The 24679-nt window shown below is 32.5% G+C and overlaps 1 long non-coding RNA gene across 2 annotated transcripts in view; it reads left to right on the top strand.

The window, feature by feature from the left end:
- The window catches only part of LOC141500697 (uncharacterized), a 386762-nt gene that overhangs the window by 226745 nt on the left and 135338 nt on the right, over window positions 1–24679 (top strand). The window contains exon 1 of one of the 2 annotated variants that reach the window (XR_012472007.1): window positions 18005–18072. The exons of the other annotated variant lie outside the window; for it this stretch is intronic. This is a non-coding gene — a long non-coding RNA (uncharacterized LOC141500697). Of the gene's footprint in view, window positions 1–18004; window positions 18073–24679 lie in introns of those variants that run through there. 2 annotated transcript variants of the gene reach the window in all.

Raw genomic sequence — 24679 nt, 5'->3', positions numbered from 1 at the left:
GGATGATGAATTTTAGGTTTATAACTAATGATGCTCTGAAGTGGCAAACCACTTTATTGTTAACACACTTGGGGAGTATTGTGGACTAATGAGATATCCCTTACTGTCCTCTCTCTCACTGACCCGAATCTCTTCACTGCAGTACTGCTGCACTAAATAGTACCACAGTAGTCTGATTGAGCTAATGCAGCTCTCCAAATGCTGAACTTACTGCCAGCAAGGGAATTGGGCACTAGAGAGAATAGGAGAGAGATGTCATTGCTGAGGACAGGGAAGTCATTCCTGATGTATCTTTTGGAATTGGTCTATAGCAAATCCTGTATAAGGTTGCCTTTCTTTGATTAAGGAGGATTGTTAAAGATCCAAAAGCAAAATTATGCTATGGATGGAAGACTAGACCAGAAATCAGAAGATAGGATTATGCATTTGAATCAGGTTTGTTATTCAAGACACCTATATATTCAAATTAACTTACTGTCTTGAAAAAAATATATAGGATTTTTTAAGAACTAAAGGATAATTTTGGAACACTTGGTTTTCAAGCTTTAGAAAGCTTACAAAAATTACTGAATGTATGATTTTAAATGACTAGTATTTTATTTGTTGGGGGAAAGAGGGAATTCATGGAATACATGAGAGAAAAACATTTTTGTGTAACTATGGAGAAAAGAGCATATATGTGTTGGCATATAGAATTCTTGAAAAATGAGCATGCTTTGGGTTAACTTTAAACACTATCACACAGTTTTGGATGATGAAAATATATTTGAATAAATTTTTCTTTACACAGCTCTCAATCCTGACTAATGTCTTACCTAGTCAGCATTGACTTTACTGAAATTTAAATACATGCTTCAACACTGATTTTATCATTGCATATTCTAAAGGAAAGGTTAAAGTTGTAAAAGTATCAAGAAAATTATTTCATTTAAAATAACTTTGTATATAAGTATAAACTATTTCAAATTCAAAACTAGAATTAGTATTCACTAAAAAGATCACTTTCATTTGTTATCATTGATAATTTTGAAATATTTGTCTGATTATTCTAATTTCGACTGATTTTTAATCCCATTGCTGTAATACTGAAGATTTATGGTAGCTTCCATTTCCAAAGACTTTTTTCTAGAGTTCATAAAGGGAAAAGGATGTTCAGAAGTCTCCACTCTGAGGAATGCTGAATGAACAGAAAATTCAGCAATGGCAATGCTGCATATAATCAAGCACTCTTCAATATTTCCCCTGAAGAAGTGGGACACAAAAGAGTTTTAAAAGTTGCTAAATATGGTTCTTTTTTCTCCACCTTTTTAATCTTTCGTTTTTCCTATCATTTACTATATTCTCCTTCTTTGCCTTTCATTCTCTTTTTTCCTCATCTCTATTTATTCTGAATTTCTTTCCTCCAGCCCCTACCTCATAATCTCTCTCTCTCTCTCTCTCTCTCTCTCTCTCTCTCTCTCTCTCTCTCTCTCTCTCTCTTTCTCCTTCTCTCTCTCATTTTTAATTTAAACATAAGATTTTAATTATCTTCTTGTTACAAAGTTTAGGAATTTATAATTAATGAAAACTTAAATTTCTATTGAGAAACATAATACTTACTAAGTATTTTTTGATACTTCAGTCCTTGTGATACATGAACTCATGGGTATTCAAACTAGTCTTCCAGATTTCAGTCTATTTATTTCTGTGTTTGAATATTTTCTTACATAAACTATCTATCCATCAAAGATTTATCTAATATACATTCTTCTAGGACACATATGGAGTTTTGCAATAGACTTTTGCTTGATTTCCCTGCTTTATGTCTCTCCCATCTTTAATTAATCTCCCACAATCTGTCAAATTGATTGTCTTAAAGTACAGGTAAGATAACATCATCTCTAACCTCTATTTATTTAATTCCAGTTGCTCCCTATTACTCACAGAACCAAATAATACTGCATGTATCCTGTTTGTTTATAGTTATTTTCATGAAGTTTCCCTCAATCGGCAGTGTAATACTTGCTGTAAAAAATTAAATCCCAACATTTCTCACAGCATCTGTAACATTGTGTATAACAAATAATTATTTACTGATACTGACTTATAACAATTCTCCACTAGCCTATGGATTATTATTATTATGTAGAGGTTGTGTTGTTCCATGATTTACAGTTATATTGAAAATATCGGTGATAAATAATTGGTGTATATGTGTATTTATAAGTATCTTGAGATATTTTCTAAATGCACTCTAACCAACTTACTTCTGGTTCCTATCTGGGCCTATCTTTCTGCCTTTATACATCCCCTTCAAAGAAACACTAACTGGTCTATTTAAGGGACTGCTATCAATGTGAAATCCAGAATCTGGGCAGCAAAATTTTTCCCCATCTACTTAAGCATAATTTTTTTCTGTAAGATATAAATACTCATATTTAGTAAATATTATTAGAATACTTTATAGTAATCACATGAGTAATATTAGGAATATGTCATGCATTCTATGAAGTCATAATAATTCTTATAAGCAAGAAGACCTACCAATATTGAGCAGTCAGGAAATTATTAAAAAGAGCTATTACTCTACCGTCTCATTTTCTTCTAGGTATTTAGCATCTAATATTCAATTCAACAATAATCATACTTAAGATTTCATAATTGCTTTTACTATAGTAAAAATAAGTCATAAGTCATCATCTAGTTATTTGTATTGAAGCCACTATATCAGAAGAGAGACAAGAACAATCATCAAAACTAATATCTGACTTTAAAACTGGACATCAAAATTTCTAAGGCTAATCTAAGGCTTTATAAGATATACAAAGCACTTTACCCAAATTCGTTTGAGATTCACATGAATCCTATAATAAATATATAATCTAATGTGTGTATATGTATTATTGTTGCTATTATTATCATCAATGAACAATATTAGAGTATCTACCTTGTGCCATATATTGTGCTAAATACTGGATACCAATACCAAAAAAAGTAACAATTCCAATTCTCAATGAACTTACAAAAGAAAAAATGCACAGATATAGAAGAATATACACAATAAGAAGAAATAATATGAAAACAAATTATTTAAATTCAAAATTATTAAGGAATGATGATACTAATAGTTGAAAGGGAAAAGAAAATATTCCATTTAAACTCAAATTTATGCTTATGCTAAGTCTTAGAGAATAATTCAATGAAGCAGGTGAGAGGACTGAGGACACATATTCCCATTGTGGAGAAGACTTAATAGAGTGTTTTGAGTGAAAAGAGAAACAGACAATTTTCTGAGAGTGATGAATGCAGGAGAGAGAATACCGTACCATGAGACTGGAAAGATAGGTTGGAATCTGGTAGTAATGCTCTTTAAAATCTAAACAGAAGGCATCTAGGTGTTACAGTGGACAGAGCACTGGCCCTGGAATCAGGAGTACCTGAGTTCAAATTTGGCCTTGGACACTTAATAATTACCTAAGTGTGTGACCTTGAGCAAATCACAACCCCATTGCCTTGCCAAAAAAAAAAAAAAGATGTAAAAAAATCTAAACAGAGTAGTTTATACTCTATACTACAAAAAAATATGAAAGACCTCTTCATCCTCCTCTTCCCTACTTCCCTCCAGGCATTATAAGTAATACATAGGAAGTTCCAAGCTGTTGTTGAATTATTAGAATTTATTGTAATAACTCTTAGCTCTTATTTGCAAAAAGTCTGGGTTAAAAATAGCAAGCATTCTGTGATTCTTAGCTATTAGGCTAATTTCTACAGGTGAGTTCTATTACTTCCTAGGTAGCCAAATTAATTTATTAGTATTGAAATTTCATTGCAAAACCCTGACTCATACCCATGTACTACCCTTCAAAATAATTTTGAGAGGATATTAGATGGCATTGTATATGTAATGTGCCCTAATTTCCATGTGGATTCCTCTTCTTCAAATTTTTGGAGTATATTTTAAAAGAACTATAAGGTGAAGTGACCAGTTAACAAAATTTGTAGTATCTATGTCAAAAATCAGGCTCTTTGTCTAACTTTGTATTTCTATCTCTGGTCCATTGTTACTATGGCAAAATTCAGTTTTGTAGAAATATTTGGAAAATGAAATAGTAGATTATATTGCAATACCTGTTGATAGTCAAGGATTAGGAGATGAATTTGGTGAAAGTCTTGTTGAGAGTTGAGATAGTCTTTTCTTCCAAGATGAATAGAAAATTCAGGCATCACATGAAAGAATTGTAGGAAAATAAACATTCAAATTTGACCTCAGATTTTACTACTAGCTGTGTTAAACAAGAAAGTAATTTTGCCTCCTATGACCTTATCTATAAAATATAGCTAATTTTTTATCTACCATCCAAAGTTGGTTAAATAATAAAAAGATAATATTTGTAGATCTCTTTGCCAATTTTAAAAGTGCTAAATAAATGCTAGCTGATGTTATAAATTATTATTATGCTACAGAGTCAATAACTTTCCTTTTATCTCCCTCTTCTGCTGTAGTTCAATCCTAATAGTTCATTACTATCATACAGAAAAACTACCCTTCCAGATTTTAGGAATTCTTCCCTAGAAATGGTCCCTTGAGTTATGATTGAACTTTCTAGTCACCTGAAACAGGTTTTCTGTCCAGTGTCCTTTCATATTCATGCAATAACTTTTAGACACTTTTCATACTTACAATGGTTGATTGATAGAATTTGTTCTTACACAGTTTATGTAGTGTAGCTTCAACATTCCACAAAAAAAAAATTATGAATTTTATTGAGTTCTGGTCATGCAAACTTGATGCTATGGAGTCAAGTTTCTTCTGGAATAGAATGAACAATCTTCATTACCTATGAAAATAATTCTGTTACTAAAAAGTAATAAATCATGATCAAAAAAAATCTGCCATGGAGTTGCATTATATGAGCCTTTTTCAGATATGAGTAGGTTGGAGAAAATAGGACAAAAGCTTTTCTAATTCCAGGAATCCTGCTTATCAGCATAGCATTAATGAGATTAAAGGGAATTTTTTCTCATTGTGCTGCTGCTGACAGGATCCCCTAATTTCTTCTTGTCATTGCACATGCCTGCCCAGTATGAGTGGACACAAGTGGACTCATCAAGGAGAAATCTACTATCTAGTTTTCTTTCTCTTTAAAGTCCCTGCTATTACATTAGGTCAGTCCCTTTTGCACCCTCCTCTGTCTGTTCTTTATTGCAGAAGGGGTATGACAGAAAGAGTTGGGGGAAGAAACTGTAAAGAACTGGGCTCCATCTTGATAACATTATATTTTGTAAGTCAGTATGATACCAATATTAAATTCAATAAGAATATAAATTTCAAGAAGAGTATTTCTTCCTAAAAATGATGTTCAAACAAATTATGTCAAATGTATGAGAGAAACAGAAAGAAACAGAGAGACAGATGGAAGATAGAGAGACAGAGAGTTTTGGATGGAGGCACGTGGGGCAGAAATAAAGAACTTTCTCAACAACTTTTTTTACTTTTCTCTTAATTCTTTATTCGAACATTTTTGCACTATATATTTTTTAGGTTTTTAATGCTTATTACAGTCAGGACAACCTATCCTACATTCCTGTGTAAACAGGACACAGTGCTTTGTGTCTTATTTCTTAGTCATTTGAAAAATCTTGATATCTTTGCTCTGACTTGCTCACCACACTATCTTAGCTAATGGAAATTCTGTAAATAGTTTGCTTAGTTCCATGAAATGTAATCTAAAATAATTCAGAAACACAACAGTCTTTGAAGTGGCAAATAAACAATTCTAGGCACCACTCCTTTGAATAGTATGTGTGTGTGTGTTTCATAATATGCATTTTTCATTTGAAAAAATTGTAAACAAAATCAACACAGAATACAATGATTCTTTTTTGTAGGTAGGAAGTTTGAATTTTCAGGTTTTTCTGAAATTTAATACTTTATTTGATATATATACATATTGATAAATATATGCCATATATGTATGGGGAGCTATATGTGTATTATGTATATATGTGTGTATGTACATATGTACATATGCACATATGTAAGTATGTGTGTAACAATAAATTTATCAGAATTAGCCCAACTTAAAAATAGGCTGACATGAATCAAAGTTTTGCCTCTGATACACTCTACTTATATGGTCCTGGCCAAGTGTCATCCTCTTAGCTCTCCAGGTAACTGACCATAAATTGCAGAGAAAAGAATTGAGAGAGGGAGCTTCCTCACAATTAATTAATTCCTTACCAATTAAATCATATGTCCAGGCATATCTTCTCATATATTGATCTTAAATGCCAAGAAAGAACCAAAAAATAGTTTACAAAATAATCTGTAATGGACATGTTAATTCATAAGTGAATTCACGACTTCATTGGTAATGGTAGTCTATTAACTGGCAAAACTCATCTTCACCTTCTCATTATTTTTGGTTTGTATCCATTTTCCTTTAAATCCCCCATAGTAAAAGGCATTGCATCGATATTTTGTGTGTTTGAACCATTTTTTAATTTTTATGAATATCTAAGGAAGAAATTATTTTTATCTCAGTATTATTAACAAAAATGTACCCACTTCTTTATTTTTAATAATATCCTTTATACTATTTCTTATGAGCAAGCTATTCATATTAATGGATTTTAGTTTATTTATGCTTACCATTCTTCTTTCCTTTTCCCTTCATGAGAATGAGGGTAGAGACTGAAACCATAATTTTGCTAGTACTAGGAATCCCAACTCCTTTGGTGCTTACAAAGAAATTTACCTGGAAAATAATGTCACAAGTGAGTACAAACTGACATATAAGGAACTCTGCACACATTGACTTAGAAAACCATGTACTGACATGATCTATGTTCTATTGCATAATTATTTTGTTAAATATTTTCCAGTTTGGGGAAATGACTGCTCTTCTCAAGAGTGCTTAAAAGCTTAGGTGATTAGTATACAACACAGCATATAATAAAGCGAGACTTGAACACAGATTTTATTGTCCTCAGTGCTCCCTTTGTAACCCCTATACCAAGTGGCTGTTTCTTCATGTCATGTGTAATTTTTATTCTTTTGTTACTAAAGTGTTCTTTGATTCTCAGTCATGTGAAATCAAAGACCAATGACCTTTCCATTACTTCAATGCTTCATGAATACTCTAAATGAAAGGTGAAAAAATATTGAAAAAGTACATCATTGAAATTATCCAGAAACAGCAGTGAGGAGCAAGGGATGTACTAACCATTTATTTCTTACTCTCTAAACTGAGTATAGTGGGTGAAAAAAGAAATAGCTATTAGTGGAAAAATTAAAAAGGATATTATCATGAGCTCAGAAAAAAATCTGACATCTTCTAAACAAGGACAGAGAAGAAATGTTAGTTCATAGATCAGGAGAAGCTCTTTAAGAATAAAATAATGGTTTCTAATGGAGGCATGAACTGTCATAAGAGAATAGATGAACTGAACTTCAGTAGACATGCTGAGAAAATCATTAATTATAATCGTGTTGAAGAGTATACAGTGAGTAATTTGGACATTCAACATATATACAGAGAACTTGAAGTCTAGGGAGGTAGATTGATGTGATACATTTAGTTGGCAGAAATTAAAAGATTAATAGCATACTAATATGTAACATGGAGTATATAATTCTAAAGTTTATAGTATGGCAAAAACTAGACATAGACCCAAATTGTATACCCTATACCAAAATAAGATAAAAAGTGAGTACAGAATTTATACATAAAGTGTGATACAACAGAACAATTAACAGATCAAGAAATACTCTGTCAGATCTATGGAAAGGGTAGAAATTTATGACTAAGCAAGAAATAGAGTATATTAAAAATTGCAAAATGAATGATTTTAATTATATTAACTCAAAAAAGGTTTTCCACTAATTAAACTAATGCTACCAAAATTAGAAGGAAAACAGTAAACTAGGAAACAATTTTCAAAGCTAGGGGTTCTGATAAAGGTCTCAGTTCTAAAATATATAGACAATTTATTTTTTGCAATGTAATGTGGTTAAGGAACTTGTGCAAGTTCACACATTTAGGTAATTATTAAGTGTCTGAGGCTGGATTTGAAATCAGATCCTCCTGACACCAGGGCTGGTTCTCTATGCACTGTGCCAGGGTCATCTCCACTAATCTTGATTTATATCTGGTTACTGGATCCAGAGAGCTCTGGAAGATAAAGTGTGACTAGTGTCTTAGCCTAGCATGCCCACCCCCAAAACCAATTCATGTGTTTCTTATAACATCACCTCCCTGACATGGTCTTCTTCGATAAAAAAGGATGAACATTATCATATAGAGAATTGCAACAGATTTATAAGGATACAAGTCATACCCCACTTGATAAATTGTCAAAGGATATTAACAGAAAGTTTTCAAATGAAGAAAATAAAGCTATATAAAATCATAGAAAAAATTTTCTCAATCAGTACTGGTTAGAGCAATTTAAATTAAAACAGCTAAATGATTCCACCTCGTACCTATCATGTTGACTAAGATGACAAAAAGGCAAAACAATCAGTGTTGTAGAGGTTGTGGGAGAATTGGGACATTAATGCATTGTTGACAGTTGTAAACTGTTCCAACCCTCTTGGAAACAATATGAAACTATGCCCAAAGAATTATAAAATGATCATCCCTTTGACCCAGCAATTCCTTTTGTTTCAAAAAGTTCATCTATTTTATTTTTTACTATTCATCAATATGCACATGTATAATTCCCCACTCCCTTCCCACCACCCCTTGTCTCAGCAGCAAATAGTAAGGTTAGCATTGTACAAATATATTTTTGATAAACATATTTAAAGATTTGTCATTTTCAGTATGAGGAATTAAGATTAAGGGAAAGAGATACGTAAGAGATAATTTTTATAAAGTGTTCATTAGATTCCCATTGACGCAGCAATTCCAATACTAGACCTATATCCAGAGGAAATCATAAAAAATAGGAAAAGTACCATGTTCCAGAATATTCATAGCAGCTCTTTTTGTAGTGGCAAAGAATTGGAAATTGAGAGGATGCCCATCAATTGGGAAATGGTTGAACAAGTTATAGTATATGACAGTTATGAAATAATATTGTTCTATAAGAAACCATGAATGGTCAGACTCTAGAGAAGTATGGAATGAATTATAGGAACTAATGCCAAGCAAAGGGAGTAAAAATAAGAAAACATTGTTCACATTAATAACAACATTGTGAGTTGATCGACCTTGATGGTTCAGATTTCTGGGACAAGTAAGTCTATAGACAATGCTATGCACATCCAGAGGGGGGACCCTACAGAACATGAAAGAACATTACTTTTATTTTTTAAAAAATTTTCTTATTCATGTCTTTTCTCTCTCATTGTTTTTCTTTCTTTCACTTATTCCTAATTCCTCCAAAAATAACTAATCTGTAAACATGTTAAACACAAATATTTACCTGACTTCACAGCTGAGGGGAGGGCAGTGGGAAGAGAAGCTAGAAGGAAATTATGGAACTTGAAATATGCATATGCACGTAGATAAATGTTGGAAAATTTTATTGATATGTAATTGGAAAAATAAAATAAAATATCAATTAAAAATGGAATTCTAGAGTTTAGAAATATCATTACAAAAACTCATCCCAGATAGTCTTGAGTCTTCTGACCATGCGCTGATCAATGTTAAATAGTTTCAGAAAATAAAAAAAAAAAAAAGATGTGCTGGTGAAGACCAGCAACTAGTTCACACAAAAAAGTTGCTGAACATATTTAAATTTAATCTGTATTATTAGCATTTTCTTTTTGACTTTCTTAAATCTAAACAATAAGCAAAACCATAAATCAACCTCTAAATTTTAGTGTTTGCTAATTTCTGTGGTATACTTACAATGTAAATTTAATGGTTGATTTTCATGAACTGATTTAATCTGACTATGCACACCCCTGATCTCTGTCATCACAAGCTTATATGAAACCTAAATCATATGTAGTCTCTTGGTCTATAATTTTGATTTGAGACTTTAAAAATACTCTTTAAGAAAAAGGGAAGAAGATATCTGCAAGAAGTTATATCTTAATTGATATCTTCAAATAAAATATCTCTTAAGTTTTTAATAAATGCTTACTAAAAATGTTCATGTTGATATCATTCAGGAAGATTTTTTGGATCTTTTTATATATAATTTATTTTACTTTCACATGTGTTTGAATAGAAGGTTACAATTCTTGTGTTCTTTTTTGTAAAAAAAATCACATAGAAGTAGCATTATTTATTTTCTCAATGATATTAATTCAAACCACGATTGTCATGTTTTGTGAAAAGTGAATAAGTCATATTCTACTAATCACACTTGGATTCAGTTTGAGTTTATGCTTATAGTCATTCTTCAATATATACAAATAATAAATAGGTGTGCATTTTGAAGAATTCTGTAGGAAAAAATTATTCTGTTATTAATGATTTCCTATGTAATAAGATCTTTACTAAACCATGAAAAAACTGTATACTTTGATAGAAGGGCAATTACATTTTTAGGCAATTACATTTTAATCCTTTATAATTTTTTTAAGATTTATGGAAAAGTCAGAAAAAATAAATTGCACTGCATCTATAAACACTATTAACAAGGCATAATTTATATGATGCCAAAATAGATGTAGGATGTTAGAAATGATTTTATTGTGCTGTTAATGATTCAGTAATAATATGAACTATTTTGTTTTTGTTTGGGGTTTTTTAAGGGTTTTGCAAGGCAGTGGGGTTAAGTGGCTTGCCCAAGGCCACACAGCTAGGCAATTATTAACTAACTGAGGCCACATTTGAACGCAGGTCCTCCTGACTCCAGGGCCAGTGCTCTATCCACTGTGCAACCTAGCTGCCCCAGAACATGAACTATTTCATCACCCTGGTTAAATCTGTCAATCACAAAAATCAATATGTAGGAAAAAATCCAAATATAAATCTTAATCTATTTTTAATCCCAGAGAGCTCTGGTTGTAACCTACAATGTTCTACAATCTATTAATCAATTTATAATTTGTAAATGTCTTAAATTTATTAATAGACAATGAAAAAGGTGAATAATAATTTGAAAGAAACTCTTTTCTCCTCCATCCACTCCCTCAATAACCCCCTCTTGTCAAGAATTTGCTAGCAGGTATTTGTGGCCTATATTTCAGAATATTAAATGCAAATAATAGTGAAAATTTTATATACTAATTAAAAGATAATACAGCACAGACAGATTTTACCTTTGTTGCTGTTCTTATGATCCATGTTTTCCAAGAGATGTGACTATGGGACTTTGTTATCCTGTGGTCCAGCTATGGAAAATAGTTATCTTCTCATTGACATCTCTTAATTACAGAGAATGTAAAATTCCAAAGTTTCCACTATGTTCTTATCCTCTTTTGGCAGGCTTTGACTTGGCATTTGATTCATAATTGGTGTTTCTGGCAGAGAAACTCAGTAACATATTTGGAGACAGTTCTAATTTAGCTAAGAACCTTTATTATGTTGCTCTATATGAAAGTGTATGATCTGAAATGAAAACCCTCAGAGGAGAATTATGATTTGGTCTAAAAAAATAGTGAGTACTCAAGTTTTCATATGAAAGGAATCAATGAAGGAACCCAGCTGGTATAGCCACATTTAAGAAATAAGCTCAGCACTACACTGGGATTGCATCAAATAACAAGCATAATAATGAGTGTGATAGCTTGTGTGAATCCCAAATAAGCCTTTCTCAATACTTAGCAATTGGCCTAATCTACAAATAAAATATTTATTTTTGCTCCAGTCTTGAGAGTCATGAAGATTCTCCCATGGCTTCCCATTCTTTTCATTTTTATTTTAAAAAAGGAAAATATTTGCCGAGTATGAGTACATGTAGGATACAGTCCACTGATAAAGGTACAGGTTTGCTTTCCTGACAGAAACCAGTGATATGAATTAATGAAATTTTGAGGTTTAGTCTGTTCATTGAAAGTGGAAAAGAACTGAATGTGAAGTCTTGGACTTTATTTCCTGGATGCCTAATCATTTTATTTGTCTGGTAGCTAGGATTCCACCTGATTTATCACCTATCAAAAGTAACATATTGGTGACACTAAAAGTCACCAACTATGATAATTTAATAGAACTGGAGATGTGGACATTGATAGTGTTCCAAGGAGAAATACCTCAGAAAAGAAGAAGGATATAGGTCAAAAAATGAACAAATACAAAAAAAGAAAGAATCTGACCACAGAAAGTTATTATGGTAACAGAAAAATTCAATACACAAACTCAGAAGATGACAACAGTGTTAAACACCTATGGGAAGGGGCAGCTAGATGGTGTAGTGAATAAAGCACCAGCCCTGGAGTCAGGAGTACCTGGGTTCAAATGCAGTCTCAGACACTTAATAACTACCTAGCTGTGTGGCCTTGGGCAAGACACTTAACCCCGTTTGCCTTGCAAAAAACCTTAAAAAAAACACCTAAGGGCAAAACCCCAAAAGAAAAATTAGAAGTAATCTCAAGCCCAGAAAGAATTTAGGCAAGAGCTGAAAAAGGAGCTTGAAAACCAGAAACGAAAAGTAGAAGAAAATTTGGGAAAACAAATGAGAGTAATATAAGTGAATTATGAAAAAAATAGTCAACAGCTTATAAAAAGGAAATAGCTACTTTAAAATTATAATTCCCCAAATGAAAAAGTAAATACAAAAATGAGGAAAGCTCCTTCTTAGGAGTTATAATTAGACATTAGAAAGTTAATGACTTTATGGGACATCAAGAATCTCTCAAATTAAAAAGAATGGAAAAAATAAAAGAAAATGTAAAATACCTCATTGAAAAAACAACTCATCTGAAAATAGATTCAGGAGTGAAAATGTCAAAATCATTAGATTACTTCAAAGTCATAATTAAATAGAGGACTTAAACAGTATCTTTCAAGAAATTATCAAGGGATACTGCCCTGAAACCCTGGAACCAGAAGGCAAAATGGACATTGAAAGAATCCACCAATAACCTCAGGAAAGAGATCCCCAAATAAAAGTACTAAGGAACATTATAGCCAAATTGTGGTACTATCAGGTGAAGGAAAAAAGACTGACCAGAAAGAGAAGATATTCAAATATTGAGGAGTCACAAACAGAATTACACAGGACTTGGGAGCTATAACATTAAAGGACTGAGGGTCATCATAATATCACAGAAAGCAAAGGAGCTAGGAATATAACCAAGAATCATATACCTGGTGTATTTATGTATAATACTTCATGGGAAAAAATGGTCATTTAATGAAATAGGATTTCAACCTTTCATAATTAGTCCACAACTGAAAAACCATAACCAAAATAATTGGTCTCAAACATCAAAACCAAGAGAAACCTAAAATTGGAAAAAGGGAAAAAGAGAAAAGAAAACACAAGAAATTCAATGGAACTAAAATGTTTGCATCCCCACATAAGAAAATGATTTTTGTAATTCATAAAATATGAACTATTGGTAAATCTAGAAGAGATATACAAAGAGCATACAGGGAGAAGGGGAATTTGAAAAAATGGCATAAAATAATTAAGGAATTAGATAAAGGAATACACTAGATGCAAAAGAAAGAGAAAGGGTAAATTATTTACAGAAAGAGGCTCCAAAATACCTATTAGAGTGTAGAGAGGGATGGATAGGTGGACAATGAGCATCACTTGAAATTTACTCTCAAGGTTAGTGGCTCAAAGAGGGATTAAAATACCCAGTCAGTTGAATATAGAAATTTATTTTACCTAACGGAGAAATAGTAGAATAGATTAAAGAGGAAAACACTGACAAAAGAGGCGGCACATCACAGGAGGTGGTAGACAGCAGCAAGACACTGTTGAGAAGTGAAAGAGAGAGACAACAAACAGGTGTAAAATTAGGATGGAGGAAAATACACAGTAATCATAACTGTGAATGAGATGAACTCTCCTATAAAACAGAAGTGGTTATGGGGTGGCTACATGGCACAGTGGACAGAGCACTGGCCCTGGAGTCAGGAGTACCTAAGTTCAAATCTAGCCTCAGACACTTAATAATTACCTAGCTGTGTGGCCTTGGGCAAGCCACTTAATGCCATTGCCTTGCAAAACAACAACAACAACAACAACAAAACAAAAATAAAAAACAAAAACAAAAACAGAAGTGGTTAGCAGAGTGGATCAAAATTCAGAATCTCAAAATATGTTATTTACAAGAAATATACCTGAAGTAGAGATACACACACCGAGTAAAGGTAAGGGACTGGAATTGAATCCAGTGTACTTCTGCTGAAGTAAAAACAAACAAACAAAACATGGTTAATAACCCTGATCTTAGGCAAAGCAAAACCAAAAGTAAACTTAAAAAAAGGTAGAAACTATAGCTTTTTAAGATACTCAAAGGAAATGGCGTAATTTCAGCACTAGATATTTATGCATCAAGTGGTATAGCTTCCGGATTCTTAAAGAAGAAATTGAACTATAAGCAGAAACTAGAGCACACATTAAGTATAAACCAACATCTCACAAAATATATCAAGCTAACATTAAAATAAGTCCATGTTTAGACATAAATGTGACACCATAAACAAATTAGAAAACTAAGGAATAGTCTACCTGTAAAATCTATGGAGAAAGAAAGAATTCATGATGAAATAATATATGAGAGTGTTACAAAATATAAAATAGGTAATTTTCATTATATTTAATTAAACAATTTTTGCACAAATAAAACCAATGCAACCAGAATTAGAAGGAAAACAGAAAGCTGGAAAACAATCCTAGTAGCAAATGTTTCTGATAAAGGTCTTTGTGAATGACTAAGCTTTTCTTCTTTTTTTTTTCTTTTCCATCTCTCTCACTTCCCCCTAAACCAAACTAAATCTTGCCACTTTCAATAGAAGTCCTCTTTTCAATAAATTGGTCAATAAGAATTTATTAAAAATAGGTTCTATATCAAGTACTATGTGAGGTCTTGTAATGAAACAATCTCTATTCTCAAGATCCTTACCTTTTGAGGAGAAAATATGCACTAATTTACATAAAATAAATACTAATTAATATATTAAATAAGAAAATATAATAAATAATAAATATCTCCTAAACATAAATACATATAAAACAAGGCAGAGATGAAGAGAATTAACAGTTAAATAATGACAGGTTTCATGTAGAAGTTGATTTTAGAACTAAATCTTGAAGGAAGTCCAGAGATCTGAGGGAGAAGTCAGTTAAAAGAAATGGCAGACAGAGAATAGTCATAGAATTAAGAGACATTAGACCTTGTTTTGGGTCATTTTGGAGAATTGTAGCATCCAAAAAGTGGAATGATATAGTAATAATATAACAAGCACATGAGTTGTATTTGAGTGAGGGTTTGCCATGCTAAGTCACCAGCTTCAATTTCTCCTCCAGAGCTATCTGGGTCTAGTGGCCAGCTAGGAATAATGAAGACTGGAGATGTCCGTGGTTGTGACAGTCAGGGTTAAGTAACTTGCCCAAGTCTAACTAATAAGTTTCTGATGCTAGAGGACAACTAGGTGGAGCAGTGGATTGAGCACTGACTTTTGAGTCTGAAGGACAGAAATTCAACTGAGGTCTCAGACACTTGACGCTTATTAGCTATGTGACTCTGGACAAGTCACTTAACACTGACTGCCTCACAACCAGGGCCATCTCCAGTCATATCTGGCCACTGGATTCAAATGACTATCTGAGATTTGATTGATGACTTAGCAGGAGCCCCCTCACTCAAATACAACATAGAATGACCCTGGAAAAATAGGTGAAGATGAATTTGAAAGCTAATAGTGAAGTTTATTCAATCACCACATTTCTGAAAGAAACAAAACAACCCCCCCCTAATTTTGCATTTCTATTCCATCATCTCTATGACCAGAGGCAACAGATATGTTTCATATGAAGCCATGATCAGAGTTCTGAATTTTTTTTTAATTTTGTGATCTACTTCATTGTAGTTTTTCTATGAATCATTATTTTATTTCTTTTCATTTCACTCTCCCTCTGTTCATACCATTGGGAATCACATCTCTCCTGCCTTCTTTCGTTCTTCTCATCAGCATATATTAAAAACTATCAGCAAACTGGACTACGTATTAACCTCTAAGATATTTATGATTATTTCAACTACCCTAAACCTTGGCATGGGTTTTCTTTTCCTCTTGAAATATTCTCTATTCTCTTTTCTCTTTTCATATGTCATTCATTGGTGTGAATCCTATAAGATTCTATTAAAATGGCACTTCCTCTATAATTCCTCCTCTAATATAGCTTCAAACCCTACATAAACCTTTGTTTTTGCCTCTTAAAAAAGCATTTTTGATTATTTTTATTAAAATTTCTATAAAAGTACTATATATATTTTACAAGACTTTTCCATGAAAGGAAGGACTACTTCTTGTCTATATTTTACATCTTCTTCATGATCAAATTCAGTGCTCATAGTGTTCATATTTTAGATACTATATAGTGAAATAAGTAGTGAACACAAAGTCTAAATGGTATTGGGGATGCAAAAGGTCAGATTTGTCACTTCATAATCTCTTGCAAAAGAATTGTGGCACAAAGGAGAGACTAATGGATTTGCCTATTTGATTCATTACTGGACTCTTCTGTTTTCTACATGTGCTCTAAGATGTTATTTAACCTCACTGACTGTTTCTTCATCTAAAAATGTATCTGCATAGTGGTGGTTGTGGTTGTAGGGAGGGATGGCTTATAATAGATTGAAAGGTCTCATCTAATTCTAAATCCTCTTATTTCTCAATAGTCCTTGATTGAACCTAGGATTGTGATACTTTGGTATAAGGAGCTTCTGCATATTTATTTCATTTGCCTTTAGCATGCCAATTTACACATTATTTCCAAGTAAATCACTTCATTCATCAGGATAATAGCAAAGACATTAAAGGACAAAATCTTACAAAACAAATATTGCTAATTTTGTGTTTGTGCAACTTTGAGAGTAATGTCTTTTTAAAATCTGCCATGGGAATAGAAACTCAGTACTCGAAATTTCATCTCCAACTCTTATAAGGTATAGTGGAAGGCAGCAAGAAAGAAATATTTCATTTAGAAATGCTTGATTTCAGTTTTGTATCACTAAACACTAATAGTGAATTTGATGACAAAGAAGTTTAAATGGTTATTTCAGGTTTGTTTCATTTTCAAGACTTAGTACAACTATCATTTTACAATGTTTTTCTGGTTACTTTCCATTGCCACTGACACAAATATTTTTCCTTCATCACAAAATGAGTACATATTTACTTACAATTTATTTTGTATTTTTATTTATCTATGGATCTTTTGTGTCTCCTATCTGAATATATGTTTCTTCTGGATAGGGAGTATTCTGTTTGCAACTCTATATTATCTAGTGCCTGCTACACAGTAGGGAACTAGTAAACATTTATTGAATTGAATTGAAGGTGGTTTTGATTTTGGTGACCTTTACTGATTATTAATTTTATTAATTAATTTATTCAGTACAATAAATTTTCAAACTATAGTGGCTAAAAGTGGAAACCAAGTAACATAAAAAATAAATAAAAAGTTCTATACAAGGAGTATCTTAAGAGGCATTTTGGCTCAATGCCCACTCTTTGCATCAATACTTACATTCCTTGCTCTGAAACTAGAAAGGAAATACAGGCTTTGATGTAGCAATACGTTTTTTCCTACATCTTGTCCTGCGTGTAAGCAATGCAGCAATATACTTTCCCGGTCTCCCAAACCCCAAGTCATTTGGATCATAGTGAAAGATTTGAGCAGTCTAATCCTAAGATATTGCAGGGAAATTCTGCCTCTGAACTGGGAGCACTTCATTCTTTTAACAAGGAAAGATAGATTATAATAAAAACTAGTTTCTAGATAGGTTGCCTGACATAAGACTGCTATAAAAACAAATAATGATCACAAAATATCAGTGGTCTGTTTTGTTGCATTTTAACAGCAAGGTTTAGATATGTTTCATTTCTGACCTTGTAAAATTCTTTCTTGCTTATGCAATGCTTTTTATCCTTTGACTGTACACACTGCACAGAGGACTCCAGCTGCTTACACAAGGAAAGCTTTGAGAAAACAAATCTTGTTCAGGTCAGTTGTTCTTTTAGGGGATTCTTTTATTGAATTTTGAGCAATGGAATACGGGGTACATCTTATTACATTTCGAGCTTGGAAAGAGAAAGCCCAACACTGATGCTTTTTCCTTTCAAATGCTCCTTGGTTGATGGTGTTTGGAAAAGAATATATATATTCTTAGTGATGTCAAGATAGCTATGCTTCTAATCAGATTATAGATTATTACTGCTGTTATCATTGTCATCTTCATTTTGATTCTGATGTGATATGACTGACTTAGGCTAATCCTATGTATTTGTAGAAATGAAAATAATGTATCTAATGAGTCTCAAATCCTCAGGTACCACAACAGTATTCAAACACCTTTTCAACCTAGGATCTTTCAATAATTTTGTCTTCTTTATAAAATTTAAACTAAATATTTGAATAAAATTATGGATAATGGCAACAAGGACAAAAACATTTAGTTTCTAACTGGGAAGCTATAATTTAAGAGTTATGGTCAGGGGATCTGTATTCCATTTCAGTCTCTCCTTGCTTAAGTCATCCTTCTTTTCTTGACCTCTAGTCTTCATTAAATAAGTGGGTTGGTCTAGATCTAGATCTCTGAGATGTTTTCTACCTTTCATTCCATGATGTTCTAAAGTTTAAAAGAAATATGAGCATCACAATATTGTTCTTGCTTGGGTTCTGAGGAAAGGAATGGCTTTAGATTGAATCGTTTTACTTAAAACTGCCCAGAACATAGGAAGTATTTAAATGCTTGCTGACTAACTGACTGTGACTCACAAAGTACTGTAGTAAACTTTGTAGTTCAATCCTTGTTGAACCAGGTCTGACATATTGAAGCTCAAATGGCATGCTTTATATTTTTTTCATTTACATTTTAGTTACTGTATAGTTTATGGAATTGTGCAGAAGGATTGATGAGATCTTCATATAATTTCCCTAAACAAATCACTTTTAAATCAAGGAAAATTGAATTAAGGATTGCATTTCTCACATATAGATTCCAGTGCACTCAGTATCATATGATTATACAGTGAATCTCCAAAGAGAATACTTTCCCAGAGGAAGACAGGGTAAAAATTCTGTCCAATTCTGACCACTGCTAGCACTAAATAAACAAACAAACAAACAAACAAACAAATAGATAGATAGATAAATAAATGAGTGAATAAATGAATGAATGAATGAATAAACAAACAAACAAACAAATAAATAAATGAAAATTCAGAATTACGTTTAGCTTACCCAAATTCAAAAGGGACATATTAGGCTCATGTGGAGAAAAGTAAGGTTCATGATGGCTATAGTCTAATCTTCAGGAAAAGTGAAAGTGTTAACATAATTATGATGGAAGTTTGTGGTAAATAGTGTGATACACTTGAATGTGTTTTACTGTTCCTAATGACAGTCTCCAGTGCTCAGCTCCCACTGCATTTGCTCAGGGGATACAATGGCTTCATAATGGCTTCATTGAGCTGGATCATAAACTTGGCCACCAGAGAGGAAGGGCAAGGACTGAAAAAATATCATTCTGACCCTGCTGAGTCATTTTGCACGCTGTGGTGTTATGGTCATCCCCACTGTGAAGATTAAAATTCAGCAAGCCTGGATGATGGGGACAGCAACCAGTAAATTAGCAAAAGACATATACACTACAAATAAAAGACACAATCAAATACATGGTGTTTTGGAATTTGAAAGATAATCTGTATTTGCTTCTAACATAAAAGAAATCCAAGGGACAAGCCCTCAAGCACTTGTTAATACTTTCTGTAGCAAAACTGATCTGATCCAATAACCATGTCAAATCTCTTTGTAATCAAGACATCACTATTAGTTTGTCACTGTGGCATTAAATTTATGTCATTTCTTATGGCAATATGAAAAGTTAATGCTCAGGATAGACATTCTTTGCCTCAAGCCACCCAAACTTTTTCAAGTCATGAAAAACCAAAATAATTAGCTCCTGCTATGTACCATTCACTGTCTTAATTTTTTTTAAAGATCTCATTTGATTTCATCATTTAAATGTCTATACACCAATTTCAATTCAGCAAACATTTATTAACTCATACTATATGTAAAGTAAAATGCACTTTGACATAATGATTAGAAAACTTGCTTTAGTGCAGGACCTAAGGTCAAGTTATTCCACGTATACATAGTGATCATGTGAACATGAACAAGTCACTCAACATTTCAATAACCTCAGCAACACTCTAAAATTCTTTATTTGCAGAACTATTGTTATCTCATATTAATAGGAGTTTTATTTTTTTCAATGTGAAGATCCTATACTATTTTAATCACAGAACTGATCCAAAAAGGGTGGGGGGACAATTGCAAAGCAATGTGATTAATCGTGTTAAAAAAAGTTTTTGCCTTCATAGAGTTTACATTCTTTCTTTTTTTAATTAATTTTATTTATTTAAGGCAAGGGGGTTAAGTGACTTGCCCAAGGTCATACAGCTAGCAATTATTGTTTAAAACCAGAATTGAATTTTGGTCCTCCTCACTCCAGGGCTGGTGCTCTTAATGTTGGAAGGTAGTATTTATAATGACAGAAAAGTGAATCAGCTGACTTAAAGATAATTATCTATTTTACATTTTAAAAATACTGACAAGATTCTTGAATTTTAAAAAAATGCCACTATATTTGGTAGAGCCCAGACCAGTCACTTTTCATTTTCTGAATTTCCTTACCGTATAGGTACATTTCTCCTTTATCTGTCCTTCTCCAGTTTTAATTCCCTTCTATGCACTGTCTTTCCCTATTAAAATTTCAGCTTGTTCAGGTCGAGGATGGTCTTTTATTTGCTTACACACACACACACACACACACACACACACACACACACACACACACACACACACACATGCAAACACACAGACACAAACACATATAAAATCCAAGTACTCAATACAGGACTTGGCTTTTAGAAAGCATTGAATAAATATGTGTGCCACACTGATAGGCACTCAGGATAAAATTTCATAATCCCCCATTGAAAGAATTTCAGAGTCATTTTTTCCAGCCCTTATGTGAAATATAAACCAAGCTCTAACAAAGACAAGAGGTGACTATTGTACTTCTATGTGTTAAAATATTTTGTGGAGTTTGATGCTTCAGATGGAGGTTGGATGAAAAATCCTTTCCAATTCCCAAGAAACAAAAGGATATCAAAGACAATCTTCTAGCAGTGTTGCTATCTAGCTGAGGATACAAGACATCACTTCAAATGAAAAAAGAATATATCTAAAATGAATGTCAGACACTGTAAATAAAATAATTTGTAGAGAAACACTTCACTTTTGGACATTTTGTTGATTCTCTTCAAGCTGTGATTTTGTGATACTACCAACAATAGCAGCTTGTAATATTAGCTATGATATTACTATAGAGGGGCAGCCAGGTAATAAGTATTTCTTAAGGCAATGTACTATATCTTCATTCAGTTTGCAAATGCAAGCGAAAAGGAAGATCAGCCCTCCCTTCAAGAAACTCGGGGCAAGGGGGGGGGTGCAAATGGGTGGCACAGTCGAAAACAAACTTGAAGTCAGGAAGATCTTGGTTCAAATCTAGCTTGTTTGCTTTCTTCTGTAGAGTTGTTTGAGGATATAATATGATGATATTTGGAAAGTGCTTACCACAAAGTTTTCTGCATGGTAAACATTCCTTAAATATTATGTTATTTTATTAGCATTATTATTATTACTAGAGGAACATAATACAAAATGGAGTGGAAAATGAATCCTTGGATATGGGATTGGAAAGGGAAGTAGTCAAGTTCAGAGATTCAGAAGCATAGTCAGGAAGAAAAGTATGGCTAACCTTTGCCTCTCCCCAAAATGAAATCCCCCAAAGGAACTCACAAATGGAAAAAGATGACAATTATGAAAGAAAAACATAAAATGTCCCACTAGCTATTTCATAGATACATATATGTAAAAATCTAAGGAATTTCATTTCATTGTTTGTAGTGTTTTTAACATGATTCATGTGGTTAATAAATCATTATCACCAAAATTCAAATTTTCAGTGAATGAAACAAATTGCTTTATGGTGAGTGAGGAACAGGGAGTCTGTGCAATCAAAAACAATAGCAAAGGCTATCATTTATGTTTATTCATAAAAATCTAGAATTTTAAAAATGTTTGAATATTGTCTTTAACTTCCTCCCCTCATATCTTTCATGGGCCCTTTTAGCATTTTAAAACCTATAGATCCCTTCTCAAAATAATGCATTTAAATGTATAAAATAAAAGAATTTAGTTTTAAAGGAAAACAATTTAGGTTAAATATAGTTATAAAAATCGTAAAATTTCCAAATTCAAAAACTCCCTTAAATATTTCACTACAACTAATCTCAATTCTTCTATAATTTCAAATGAATATATTTACAATAAAACTATGTTGACATTGTTGCTATATATATATATGTATAAATACATATATATGTATATATATGTATTTATATATCTCAGTGAAGGGGTTTGTGAACTGCAAGCTAGGAAATATTGATTTATCCTAATTACATAATTTTATAGATAAGGAAACTAGACCCATAGAAGAAAAATGACTTGCCCAAAGTCACATAGATATTCTTTCTGGAAGAATTTTCTATTTTCTTGTGTTCGATACTTAGAATGAATAGCTAGGTAGTGCAGTGGATAGAACCCTGACCTTGGACTCAGAAGGACAAAAATTCAAATCTACCCTCAGGAACTTTCCACTTAGGAATTGTGTGACCTTGTCCAAGTCACCCAACCTTGATAACCTCACATTCGAGACCATATCCAGACATCCTGATTCATATCTGTACAATAGAACCAGATGACTCTGGAGGAGAAAGTGGAACTGGTGACTTAACACCACACCTTCTTTCAAACCAATTAATTCACTGCTTGCCCTGACAACATTTCCCCAGGTGTCATGGTCTTTGGGAATGAAGGACAAAGCATCATATACACATACACACACACACACACACACACACACACATAAATGTGTGTGTATATATTTATATATATATATATGTATACATAAAATAACATTTGTTTCCCATAATAATGCTTTGAGGTACATATTAATAACCCCTTTTTACATGAAGAAAACTTAAAACTCAGAGGGCTTATGTGACTTTTCCATGCTTCCCAGAGCAAGTAACTGTTGAGAGAAGAATTATAAGTATGCCTTTCTTGACTATAAGCATTATTTCTCTTATATCTTATTATCCTACCTCTTTGAACAGAAAGAATAATTATTCATTTAAGTAAATAGAAAATAATCTCACATTAGGCTACAAAAAGGTGAATTTATAACAATATCCATATTTGTTTAGATGTGTAAATAATAACAATTCATCATCTCTTGCTCATTATTAAACAAAATAATGAATTTGGTTTAAATAGTATATAAAGTTTGCTCTAAATTTAACTAGGCCTTTTGGCTTATGAAATAGAATGAAGACAATTGACCTATGCAGAATTTGAACCTATAAAATTTTATCTCATTAAAATATTTTTTACAAGATGCATTTGATAATTCATAATATTAATGACTTAAGGGAACAGATCTAATGTGGCTGAATAAAGATGGGATTTACTGAGCTCTTCCAAATTTTTCTAAAACAATGTTAAAATAATAGTTCAAAATGATTCTAAAACTCCAAAATCAACCAAAATGGAGGAAGAAAAATGTTAGAGATAAGACAATCTAGGAAGAAAGGTCTGAATCATTAGGTTAGAGTGGAGTGCAGTTTACTACTTGCCACATGAGCTCAGGTTACCCCATGCAAGCCAACAGCAAGTTATGGAGGAGACTGAATCAACTGCTGTGGTTTCTGAAACTCTCAACCCTCAGGCAGTAATGAGGTTGAACAATTAGAGAGAAGGAGATAATAAGGGACTCTTTGCTAGCACTAGGAGTAGGACTCTATTTCATTACCCATTAGACCATCAAGTCAGTTCTGGGTTGTAGTCCCAGGGAATGGGGACATAGGACACAGCATCAGCACAGGAAAAAAGTTGTTGTGGTCACTCACATACCAGAGTACACGATAGTGGAACGGTGACCATACATCTCCTTAGATCGAATCATTTTAGATGAATGAAAAACCTTCAAACACCAGAATAGCTTTGAAAATAGCAGCAAGAAAAACATAGCACACAGTACCCCCTCCACCTCAATAGCAGAATTCAACTTTAGCATGAAGTTAAAAGACAAGAAACTGTCTTTAAAAAGGAGCAAAAAAAGAATAAAAGTGACCTGATCATATGAAATTAATATGATCACAGGGAAAATCAATATACAAACTTGAAAGTCAATAATGTGAAATCAGTTATAACCAAAGTCACAAAGAAATATGTGAATTGGTCTCAGGCCAAAAATAATAACTAGAAAAACAAAAAGGATTTTAAAAATCAAAAAAGAAAAGTAGAGGAAAATGGGAAAACAAATGACACTGATGTAAGAAAAATATGGAAAAAGAGTGAACAACTTAATAAAGGACACACCAAAGATGCCTAGTAAAATAAAACTTGAAAGACAAAAAAAGCCAAATGGTAAAGAGGGCATAAAATTCAGGGAAGACAAGGATTTCTTAAAAAGAAC

This window comes from Macrotis lagotis, chromosome X, assembly GCF_037893015.1.
Source record: "Macrotis lagotis isolate mMagLag1 chromosome X, bilby.v1.9.chrom.fasta, whole genome shotgun sequence".
NCBI classification, from domain to species: domain Eukaryota; kingdom Metazoa; phylum Chordata; class Mammalia; order Peramelemorphia; family Peramelidae; genus Macrotis; species Macrotis lagotis.
The sequence above is the reverse complement of the archived record's forward strand: the minus strand, read 5'-3'. Positions and strand labels throughout refer to the sequence as shown.